We start from the raw sequence: 12,533 nt of genomic DNA on the forward strand, positions 1-12,533 counted from the left end.
GAAGAAAATCAATAAAAAAATTATTTACATACTGGTTACAACTAATATAAGCTCAATGTTACTTCATTTAAAGCAACATTTTCCTCAACAGTTCATTCATTCATAATGATAGAATCCAAAAGCGAGGCATAATTCTTCCCTCCACGACAAGAGATTCTAATTAAATGAGGAAAAGGTAGAAAGTTTTCTATCCCTCTTTTACTTAGGTCAAATTATTTGACATTCTTTTTATGTAAATGAAAAATTAACACTTTTTTCTTGTATTTTGAAGTTATAAATTTTTAAAAATTAGTGCTCTTTGTTCTAACTTGTCCCTAGATATGTTCCTGAATCCATAACTCTACACACTCTTTATTTTTATTATAGCTGAGTGGGTAATAGGCTCCAATTTTGTTGTAATTTACCTACATTCGCTGCCAAAGGCCTTCATTAAACTGTTTTCTGTTTTGTTTTTTTTCTTTGACTCATAGAATTTATTTCCTTGTGTGTCTGATATTTTTTACTACATTCTAGACATTGTATTTGAAAAATTATTTGGGAAATATTTTGAAGACTACAATAATGGTACTTTCCTCCAAGGAGAGCTTGTGTTTGCTTGGGGGTACTGCCAGTTCAAGTCCAGAGATTGCATAAAAACTCATGACCTGGGCTGTGACTTACTACAGGCTGTGTTATTCCAATGAATCTCACCCTGAGGTGTGGCACTTTGACACTTCAGCTCACTGTAGAGAGAGTCTCTTGTTTGACTCTGAATTTTATCAGAGATCTAAGCTTTGCTTTTGAGTGCTTTATTTCCTAAGCATCTTATAACAAAGGTTTTCACATTCTGGGAAAATTCAAATGCAGTTGGAGCAAAAGACACTTCTATTAACAAGATTTTGCACTAAATGAACAAATAGTACAATACCCATTTAGAAACAAAGGTTTTTGTATGTTATCTGATCTTAAGTACATGCCTTTGGTGTATATTTGTACAAACTTATAAACTGATTTTTTAATTTTCGTACAAGTGAATTGACTAATATCCTAGTCAATTCAGGCTGCTATAACAGGTTGTCTATGTACCATAGACTGGGTAGCTTATAAATAACAGAAATTTGTTTCTCACAGTTCTGGAGACTGGAGGTCCAAGATCAAGTTGTCAGTATGGTCAGGTTCTGGTGAGAACCCCCTTGTGGATTGCAGACTGCTGACTTCTCCTTGTATCCTCACATGGGCAAAAGAGAACTAGAAAGCTTTCTGGGGTCTCTTTCATAAAGAACTTATCCCATTCATGAGGGCTCCACTCTCATGCCCTTACTCCCTGCAAAGCCCCACCTCCCAATACCATCACATTGAGGGTTAGGATTTCAACATGTGAATTTGGGAGGGTACAAAAACATTTAGTCCATAACACCTAGGATAGTGGTCCTGTTTTAAGAATCTGAGTGCCGTGAAATTTAAGCTCTGAGCAGTTCTAAATCCTGTTTAAAATAATTTTAAAAATTATTTGTGTTTAGAACTGCATGCGCTATAATAGACTAAAAAAAGACTATCCAACATAATCCTGTTTTCTTAGTTTATAATTAAAAGTGAGAATTTAGTGTCCTGTCAAAAAATATTAATTTAGCCCTTAAAGTAAATCAAAATAGCGTGAATGAGATTGACACAACCTTATCATCTCTGTTTTCTATTGTCTAGCACTCTGAGCCAGATTGATCAGTGCACTGACCTCAGTTGTGAAATTTAAATCTTTGCAGGTCAATTTACCTTTAAGAATGAAGTTGAAAAATACTAGTTTTCATTCATAATCTCAGAGTAGAAGCAGAGATAAAATTCAAGTACAAAAGAAAATCCAATCAATAATGAACATCAAGTCAACAAACTGTAAACACGTGATAGGCAATATGGAGTTTTCATCCTAAAAATTATTTGGTTCCATTGCCTTTGTTTCATTCTTCTGAGGGTGAAAGTAGAGTTGTAGAACAGTCCAACAAAAACCCAGATCCACAGTTTAGTCAATCTTCCTAAACAGTAGTATTAAATTCCTTCACTATATGGCCCAAACTGAGAGTAGCCTTTGGAAAAATTCCAAAATAATAAAAGCCTTCCTACTAGAACCTAAGCAGCACATTTTCTGTGATAAGCAGCAATAAGGTGGACTCCTTCTAAACAGCTTAATGAGATAAAATTATACCATAATATTCACTCATTTAAAGTTCAATGGTTTTTTAGTTTATTTACTGAGTTATGCAATCATCACTATAATCTAATTTTAGGATATTTCCATTACCTCAGAAAGAAATCTATACCCATTAGCATTCACTTCCCATTTCAACCTCAGACAACCACTAATCTGCTTTCTGTCTTTATAGAATTGCCTCCCCACTGCCAACCTCCCCACCGCCAACTCCAGACAACCACTAATCTGCTTTTTGTCTTTATAGAATTGCCTAGTCTAGACATTTCATATAAATGGGATCATGCCCTCTATGGTCTTTTATGACTGGCTTTCTTTACTTAGCATACTGTTTTCAGGTTCATTCACATAGTAGCAGTTATCAGTACTCCATTCCTTTTCATTGCCTAATAACATTCCACTGAAGAGATATGCCACATTTTGTTTATTCCTTCAGCAGTTGTTGGAAATTTGGGTTGTTTCCCCTTTTTGGCTATTATGCCTAATGCTGCTGTGAACATCTGTGTACAACTTTTGATGTAGACATATGTTTCTTATGAGTAAATACTTAAGAGTGGATTTGTAGATCATATGGTAACTCTATATTTAACATTTTGAGGAATTGCCACACTGTTTTCCAATGTAGCTGCACCAGTTAACATTCCCACCAGCAATGTTTGAGGGTTTCAATTTCTTCACATCCTCACCAAATTTTTACTGTCAGTTTTTTTTTTTTTTTCTACAGCTATTATAGTGAGTTGTGAAGTGGTATCTCACTGTGACTTTGATTTGCATTCCTGTGATGACTAATAATGCTGAACATCTTTAATGTACTTAGTAGATGTTCCTGTATCTTTTTGGATATTTTCCAATCCTTTTTTGTTAATGAGTTTCATATATTCTGGATACAGGTCTCATCGAAAACAGGATTTGCAAATATTTTCTCTTTTCAATTTTTTGATGATGTCATTTGAAGCACAAAAATCTAAAATTTTGATGCTATTCAGTTAATCACTTTTTCATTTTTTTGCTTGTGCTTTTCATCTCATAGCTTAAAAAATCATTGTATAATCCAAAGTCACAAAGATTTATTCATGTGTTTTCTTCTACAAACTTTATAATTTTGGCTCTTACATTTAGGTCTTTGACCCATTTTGCGTTAAATTTTGTGTATAATGTGAATTAAGCATTCAGATTCAATATTTTGCATCTTGATATCTAGTTGTCCCACCACTATTGATTGAAAAGACTACTCCTTCCCCATTGAATTGCCTTGGCATCTTTGTTAGAATCAATTGACCACAGATATAAGTGTTAGTTTCTGGACCCTCATTTCTATTTCATTGATCTATATGTCTATGATAGTACCACACCTTTTGATTACTGTAGCTTTGTAAATAAGTTTTAGAACTGTGTTCTACAACTTTTTTCTTCCGTTTCAAGTTGCCTTGGTTAGTTTTGGTCTGTTGAATTTACATGTGGATTTCAGAATCAGCTGATGGACTCCTTTAGAGCAACATTTATGTGTTAGCTCACATAAATTCAATTTCAGTGCCATACCTTTTTCAAAATATTTTCTAATCAAATGTTTCATTTATTCAACCTCCACCTTTCCACTGGCCTCTTCTTATTCTCCTAACTTCCATAACTAATCATGCTTAGTTATCCCCATTCTTGAAAAAAGATCATTTCTTGACATTGTCTCACTCTTCACAGTCCAGATTCTTCAAAGAGCAGTCTCTAGTTTTACTTTTAAGTCTCTCTTAAAGCTGTATGAAGAAAAGTTATCAACGACATTCTAACTGCCAAGCAGAACAGCACATTTTCAATCCTTATTGCAACATTTTATAGCAACGACCCTTATATTTTTCACCCTTTTCTCATTTGTTTTTATGATACTACCATAGTCTCCTCTTATCTAGTTCTATTTCCTCTTGTCTATGTTTATTTTGCTCAACTAGTGCTTCTACTCCTTACATGTTGTTTTTACCCAGGATTTTTTCCTCAGCTTTCACGTTTTCTCATTTTGTAAAATTTTACCAATCTCTAAACTCTAATCACAGACTCCCTTTTACAGGTTTTATTTATCTTCACATGGTTATTCAATATGTGTCTCAAAAATGCAAAGTTGAACTCAATATCTTTCTTGTCAAAACTTGTTCCTCATTCTTCCTTCCATATATCAATAAATAAGCTACCTAAATTTAAAAATGAAGGATTTTGAAGTCATTTCTAACTTTTCCCCCTGCCCTTTCTCACATGTAAATGGTAAACTTGTCTTGTAAATTGTATCTCTAAAATTTGTCTCTCATTCATCCACTCCTCTTTATTCTCTGACTCAGCTCAATTCCTCATCATTATTTTCTTTGGACTCCAGTAAAAACTTGCATGCTATCATTCATGGTTCCAACAATTTTGCTGTAAAATATAGAACTTATCACATCACTCCTATTCTTAAAAATCCTTCACTGACTTCCCATTACGTGGAGAGTAACTGAATCTACTTAGTTTGGTGTTAATGATGCTGCAAAACTCAGTCCCAGCTTAATTTTTCAATCTTATGCCCAATGACACAATTGCTCCTTTAACAATCCCTACCTTCTCTCTGTTGTCTCATTTCGCAAATATACCACCAAATCCACACACAGCTGTTTTAGCCATAAAAGACTTGCTCACTGTAAACCTCACACATTGCTCATATGTTTATATGAAAGGGAAGCAGGAGAGGGAAGAGAAGAAAGCCAAGCAAGAGTATAATCTCAGACAAAGACCTGTAGAGCATAGCTTCAGCCTGATCCTACAGAGGAACTCTGAAGTTACACTTCTCAGATGTCTAAGGCAAGGAAACTAAGCTGTCATACTCCTGTATCTGTCAGCCACTGGGCAAGGGCTCTACAAAAAGGGACTAAATTCCCAGAGACTTCTAGATTTCTGCATGTGTGGACAAAGAACCTCAGTAGAAAAAGTGGAGTTCCTATAGTAGAGGTATATTTCAAACTTGCCAGATTTTAGTCAAAATAGCTTTTGTACTTGCTTACTTCTCTTGGTTCTTATTTTCCCTTCAATTTTGGCCTGTTCTTATCAACTCTTCTGGGAATATAAAAATAATTTTAATATTTAATGTCTTTTTTAGTTGTCTACAATGAGAGGCTTGGTTCTAATAACCTAATACATTTTTTTTTGTAATTTTAAGCCCCGTTTTTATTCTCAATTTTCACTATCTTTTATTTGAAGTGTTTCTTTTATATTTTGTATATTGTTGGATGATGTTTTTCTAATTCATTCTAAAGATCTGTTTTGTCAGTGAATTTAACACATTTACATTTATTACAACTGTTGCTAGCACTCATTTCTACCTTCATATTTTATTGATTTCTTTCTATTACACATTTTCTATACATTAATTCTCCTTTCATGCCTTCCTTTGGACATATCAAGTTTCTTCTTATTGTATAGAAGTTGACATTGCATTCAATTTCTTATGTTGGTTACCAGGAAAATGACATATGTCTGCATTAATTTTTTTACTTTCTACCCATTTGTTATGCCTATCAATGTCTATATCATCTAAAGTCTCTCATGACATGCTCTCCTCACTCCCACCACCATGTTTGTAGTTTTTACATTTTTAACTGAGATTTATGGATCTTTTATGGATTTTAGGTTTGTTTTAGCAACAAGAAAACTTACTAAGTTATTTCCTCACCTCTATATTCCATAGAGAGTAGATCTTCCTAGGTTTATTTGACAACTCACTGGTACACTTCTGAAAAAGTTTTCAAAAGAGCCATTTGCTTAATGAAACTTGAGTTGTTTGTCTAAGAATATGTAAGTATATTTCCTTTACATTTAAACTACTATTAGTTGAATATGGTAGTCTAGATTTAAAGTTCTTTTATTCTGACTCTTTAACAATGTTACTCCTCTTATCCACAAAACAAAATGTTATATGCATTTTGCATATAAGATTTTCATTGAGAAGTATGTTACTGTCCATTTCTTGTGTCTTTTTAAATAATCTGCTCTTTCTATTGGGAGCTTTAAGAGACGTCTTTGATGTTTTAAAATTCACTCTAATATGTTTGTATTTTTTGTTGTCCTAAAGCTGTGGTACTATGAAACTTGTCAATGTTTACTATGAAACTTGTCAATGTTTATCTCTCTTTAATTCTTAGAAATTCTAGGTCATTATTTCTTCAAATATATCCTCCCTGCCATTTTTTTTTCCAATTGGTTTTCTGGAAAACCTTTAATGTGGAAGTTAACACTTGTACACCCTTCCTTCACATCCCTAATTTGTTTTACTATTCTTTTTCTTTGTCCCTTCCTGATAACTTTTTTGAATTCCTCAACTTAATCTTTAAAGTCACTCATTTGTTAACCAGTTGTACTCATTCTCATGTTTTAATCCTTCTACTGAATACTTTATTTTATTTTTTTCTTTAAAACGTTATTCTGCTTCTCTTTTCCAACATTCTCCTTTATCTCTTTGAGAATGCTGATTATGCTTGTGTTATACTTAATTTTTCATTTATATTAAGTTTTTGGTCCACTAACTCTCCATTATGTGGTATTAGGTGGAGGGATTCACCTCAAGTTTGAGATTTTCTAACTTTACAATCTGAGCTGAACCACTCTTTGCATATCTCTCCCCACAGTCAACAACTCCACTCTTGGGGGATTCTCCTTTCCTCCTGTCTGGTCCTGGCAGGGATAGTGGGGAAGAGGGGATTCTCAGGAGGCAGCCAAAATGCCTGAGAATCTGTTGTTATTCACCTTCTACCCCAGCTAAGCACGAGTTCCATTCTGCTATTTTCCCACCATCTGTCACTGGTGCTGGGCTGGTGGTACTATTTATTTATTTTTCTTACTGTAGACAATAATCCATGCAGTGCAATGTGAGAAAAGGTAGGAATTACAACTTAAAATTCCTCCTCAGAATTCTGTTGTCCTTCTACCAAGCTCTTTTCATATCTAGGTTGTCTTTCCATATATGAAAAGTAATCAGCTTATGTCTTCATCAGAATTCTCAGTCTGTTAATTTTAGTTTCTCAGAATCAACCATACCATCACTTCTTTAACACCTACAGAATTATATCTAGGGAAAATAATCTAGCAATATCCATTCATTTATCAAAAACTGGGGAAGGTTTTCCAATTATTCTATATTTTACCCTTATAACAAAGATCAACTTTGCCGCTGTATCTCCCTCTTCAACACTCCATTTTTGGCTATCTATTACAAACTAATTCAGTTCCACAAGATTCTATGTAACTAGCACAGTGCATTGGGCAAAAGTGTGTATTATGATCCCAAACTTCTAAGAGAACTTTCTATTTTGCTGGAGAGGTCAATTTATCAAGACATATAAATCTCTGAGGAATAACAAAGTTGTCAAAGTTGTAAGTTAAATAGTCCTGAACTTAATATGATAAAACCCCGCAGTATTACACATTCAGGTAATAAGTAGACAAGAAATAAGTAAAGAGCTTAACCAATGCATCCTATGAATACATAGGAGCAGATACGTGAGGAAGATAGAGTACCATGAGTCTTCTAGCATCTCAATATCACACAAGTGCTGTGAAGTAGTTCATGGTTTAGCAGTATCTTCCCTGAAAGAGAAGAACAACCTTAACACTGACCTTGAACTGCTTTCTAATTCTCCAGAGTACATTATAAAATGTACTTAAATAAGTTGAAAATTGCTTCTCTATCTCTCAGGAAGATTAATACAGATAAAGTATTCCTTTTAAATCAGATTTATTTATATACATTTACAAATGCCCATTTTTAAATCATCCCAGAAAATTTTACCTTTTACCTTGATAATCCCTATGTCATGGCAGAGCTGTATCTGTTGATATTGACAGTAATTAACTTGAAGAACTGTTGTAAATTACCTCTCCCATTCAGAAGTCTGTAACACCTCTAAAATGAGATTGTTTTCCTCCTACATGCAGCGTTATTTCTTTTAGCTCCTCAATACTTTAAATCCATCTATTTGGCCACTGAAGACCTTCCAGGATTAAATGAACAAACAATTTGGTGAAGACTTCTGGGAAATTACAACAAAAGACAAATCATAGTAGGTGGTTGCAACAGCAGAAACGCTCTTTTAAGAAAAGACTTTCAGGGACTTCCCTGGTGGCACAGTGGTTAAGAATCCACCTGCCAATGCAGGGGACACGAGTTCAAGCCCTGGTCCAGCAAGATCCCATATGCCGCGGAGCAACTAAGCTCCTGCACCACAACTTACTTACTTACTTGGTGAGCCTGCACTCTAGAGCCTGTGAGCCACAACTACTGAGCCCGTGAGCCACAACTACTGAAGCCCACGTGCCTAGAGTCCGTGCTCCACAACAAGAGAAGCCACTGCAATGAGAAGCCCACACACTGCAACGAAGAATAGCCCCTGCTCACCACAATTAGAGAAAGCCCACGCGCAGCAACAAAGACCCAACGCAGCCCAAAATAAATAAATAAATAAATTTATATTTAAAAAAAAAAGAAAGAAAGAAAAGGCTTTCTGCAGACTCTAAGAGTCAGAATCTCCTACCGGTTTTGCAAATAGCAGCTCTGGTTGCAAATCAAAGGCCCGACTGTAGGTACACAGAGCTCAGCTCAGGTGGTAACTGGCACAAAGGGTCAGCCCTAAATGAAACTGTGAAGTGAAATTCATTTCAGTGCACACAGTGGTATCTTCCTCCTTCGCCTCTCTTCCTCTGAAAACTTTCTCAATGCTTGAAGCTTTCTCGTTCTCTGACTACACAAACTCATTTAATCATGTATTCATTCAATGAACAAGTTGTAAGAGTCAAGTGCCAGATACTAGACTTATTAAGACACTTAAGGCATAAAATATAAACTTAATAACTCATAGTGTAATGGGGAGAAAGATACAAAATAACTGATATGATAAATACAATACTTAGAGTTCGATACTATGCATAAACATGAGTCAGAAGAAAGATATCAACTTCACTTAGAAGATTCAGAGAAGGTTTTAAATGGGAAAAGACACTTAAACCAGGTATTGAACCATTAGGTATGGGAGAAAGAGTATTCCATGGAAATTAACTGAATGTTCAAAACAGAAAAAGTTATAGCAAACTGCTTCACGTTGAGGTGTGAAATTGCTAGGATAAAAGGCAAAATTTTAGGTCTAAGGAATAAATCCCTAAAATATGAACTTATGGAACCTGATAAGTTAGGAATATTATTTGGCTTTGCAGGGAAACCTGTCTAGAAACCCAGGCAAATGATCATCATCAGTCTTCACAGTTTGTGCGTCTGTCTCTCCCTCATCTCCATCTCTCTGTTTTTCTATCTTTATCTCTATCTCCATTTTAGAACATAATCACATACACACACTCTCACTCACACACATTCACACATGCATAGTAATCAACACCTGAAATGGACACAGTACTATAGATTATGTCATTCTACCAGGTTGAAAAGAGTGGTCAGACCATCTGTTTGCCACCATGCTGACAGAAAAAAGTCTAATCAGATTGTTTTCCTGCTTTGATTCTTGGACAGAGTTAGGGAAAGGCCAGGAAAATCTAGAGAAGAAATGTTTTGAGCAGCCTGAAAATAGCAGGCATGACTGAACACTCTCAGTAAATCCTAAGATGCTGAGAATCGGGGTCTGTGGCTTCTCTCATTTAGGGCCCTGTTATGCAGACATGTCCCCTCCCAGCAGCTATCCAGAAATGTTCCCTCACACCAGGTCTGGGCTGCTTTTAAGATTTTTAACAACTACTGTCACATGTACCAGTTTATACTTTGTTATAACTTCCTCTCTGTTTTGCTGTTAAAGACGCATAAGCTAATGGTATGATTTTGCAAGTCTTTTTCTTTCTATGTACAGCCATATTTTATCATCTCCTCTGAAGACTATATCCTTTATGAGGTTCTGGTTAATGCACTCTTCATTGGCTGGTTCATTGTGGATCTTAAAAAAACACAGAAAAATAGTCCAATTACAGAGTGTTTAGCATAAAAGTAAGCGAATCACTTCTTTATTTCACTGCAACGTTTAGCAGTTTGTATTGAGCCACATGTGCTTTGATAGAAATTTGCTGACCTGTGCATTAGGCAGATAGACCAAAAGACAATCCATTTGCACTGGAAACTAAATTGCTTATGCCGCTGAATCAAGAGTAAGTTCAGAACATATCACTGTGCAAGACAACCAGATATCAAGGAGTCTGCTAGTTTTTCATTTAAAAACATATGGTGTATATTTCCCACATTAGCAAGTATCAATCTTAAAAAATCATTTAATGGCTAATTAGCATTCCATCATATGCTGTTCATACTTATTTATATACATTATATAAATAAATATATTGGGCATATGTGTGTTATTGTCTGTTATTTTTTATAGGCAAAATAAACAATGTTTTGTATTTAGTAGGTATTCAGTTAGTGTAGATCAATCGCAAAAATGGTTACAATAATGATGTTTTACCACAAGAGGGGATAAGCCAGTGGATTTAATTATTGGTATTGCAAAACTTCAATTTTATACTGATAATTTTCTTTTACTAAATGTTCAATTCAAAATCACTCCATTAGGAACTGTTACCTGATGCTGTTATTCAGAATTGTGGAACTGAGACTGAAATGTAAATTTCATAATATTTTTCCTAATAAGGTCTTAATGGGGTTAAGGGTTGATAAATATTAGATCTCACAGTAATGCACCATTCCACAATGTAGAATATTCAGCAGTATCCATAACAACCATGATTCTTTAAAAATATTTTAATTGCAACATTCTTTGGAATTGTTGATGGTTTATTGTGACAAAATGAAGACAACTTAAGGAAGACTATTTATTGATAAATGGGTTTCTAACCAAGATGATGGAGAATAAGCTTTATATTCTGCTTTTCTGACAAGGCAATGGTTGTATCTGAAAGGAAAAAAGATGCAAGATATTGCTTCTATGCTATCTATTTGAGGAAAAGAATTATGTCAAGCATATGAAATAAAAAGAATGTCACCTTCAGGCCCCAAACCACTGAATCTAGGAAACCTTAAATTTAAATATACATATATTGATCAATTAGCCAGAAAACAAAACACTATAAAAAATCAAAATCATTTCAAATTAGAAAAAAAAAATTCCGTTGTAAAGAATTCATGAAAAAAGTTTACTTTGGGAAGAATAACACCAAAATCTGTGCTAAATGTAATTGCTTGATGTAAACTTTATCAACATTTTTCCCTGATTAATAAGAATTCCCCAAAACTATCTTGGTAAATGATTTTTATTTCTATATAAAAATTTACTTTCAGTTTCTAGGAAGTAAATTTGCTTCAGACAATTTTATTATTATTGGTGCAGCCATAAGATAGAAACTTCATTTTACATGGTCCCTTGAGTATTCATTTTAGCATATAGTTCACATTTCACCTTTTGTGGCCAACTGGCTAGATGTTATCAGTCCTGCTTCCTCCCCTGGCACATAGGAAGACTCTGTTGCACAAACTTCCTTGCGTTCAGGGTAAGGTTGTGTTCCTGCCTCCTGTCGGAAGAACATGAGTGGGAGTATTCTATACCTCTTCCAGGGCTGACCAAGATCTCCTCTCACTCACTCTTTGCTTGTTGCCAGTTCAAAGCAGAGAAACCTATGGAAAACTTTGAAGAAGGCCTAGAAGACAGCAGTGCCACAGATGCAAAGGGCTAGGATCCTTTAATCATCATGCAAAAGGCCACACATCAAATATCCAAACTGTGATATAATCCAGAAATAAACACTTACTTCATTAAGTTACTGAGATTTGGGGGTTCTTATGGCAGCTAGCACTGATCATCCCTGAATAACAAACCTGCCCTTAAAAATTTTTCTGTTGACATTACTGGTTTTGTGTTTAAGTGTTAGGTTTGGTAGTTTGAGGAGCATTTTGTGCCGATTGTTCTCTGCAGGAATTTAGATTTTATTATTGAGTTCAAAAGAAATAACTAAAATAATAAATGGGTTGCTCACACCATATTATTAACTGAACTACCTTGTACTCAACCAAAGACGCTGTGTATTTATTCCTCCTGAGTATCAGTTCTCTAAACTACCTCAAGACTTGAATATTCTGAAATATGTTGCTTCATTCAGTTCACAGCTAAGTGATGCTAGTACTCACTAGTGCTTTGGTTACTCATCAAAGCCAGCAGCTTTACGGAATAGAGAGAACTGCTTTCCTTTTTTTTTTTTTTTTTCAGATGGTCAAATACTGTATAAGAGAACTGTAAATATTTTGGAATTGGAGTGAACCTTAAAGACTATAGAATTATGACACTTTTCAGATGAGCAAACTGTGCTTTATGAAAGGTTAAGAGATTTGAATAAGGACTCAGAGCTG

General features: G+C 34.7%; 1 protein-coding gene across 7 annotated transcripts in view; it reads left to right on the forward strand.

Moving 5' to 3' along the window:
- LOC309627291 (uncharacterized protein) overlaps nucleotides 1-12,533 on the forward strand; it is a 297,871-nt gene that overhangs the window by 204,060 nt on the left and 81,278 nt on the right. The window contains exon 3 of one of the 7 annotated variants that reach the window (XR_014243654.1): nucleotides 8,123-11,780. The exons of the other annotated variants lie outside the window; for them this stretch is intronic. The gene's annotated coding sequence lies outside the window, so the exon portion shown is untranslated. Of the gene's footprint in view, nucleotides 1-8,122; nucleotides 11,781-12,533 lie in introns of those variants that run through there. 7 annotated transcript variants of the gene reach the window in all.

The sequence above is a fragment of the Balaenoptera borealis genome (assembly GCF_965194805.1).
Source record: "Balaenoptera borealis genome assembly, chromosome: 4".
Taxonomy (NCBI): domain Eukaryota; kingdom Metazoa; phylum Chordata; class Mammalia; order Artiodactyla; family Balaenopteridae; genus Balaenoptera; species Balaenoptera borealis.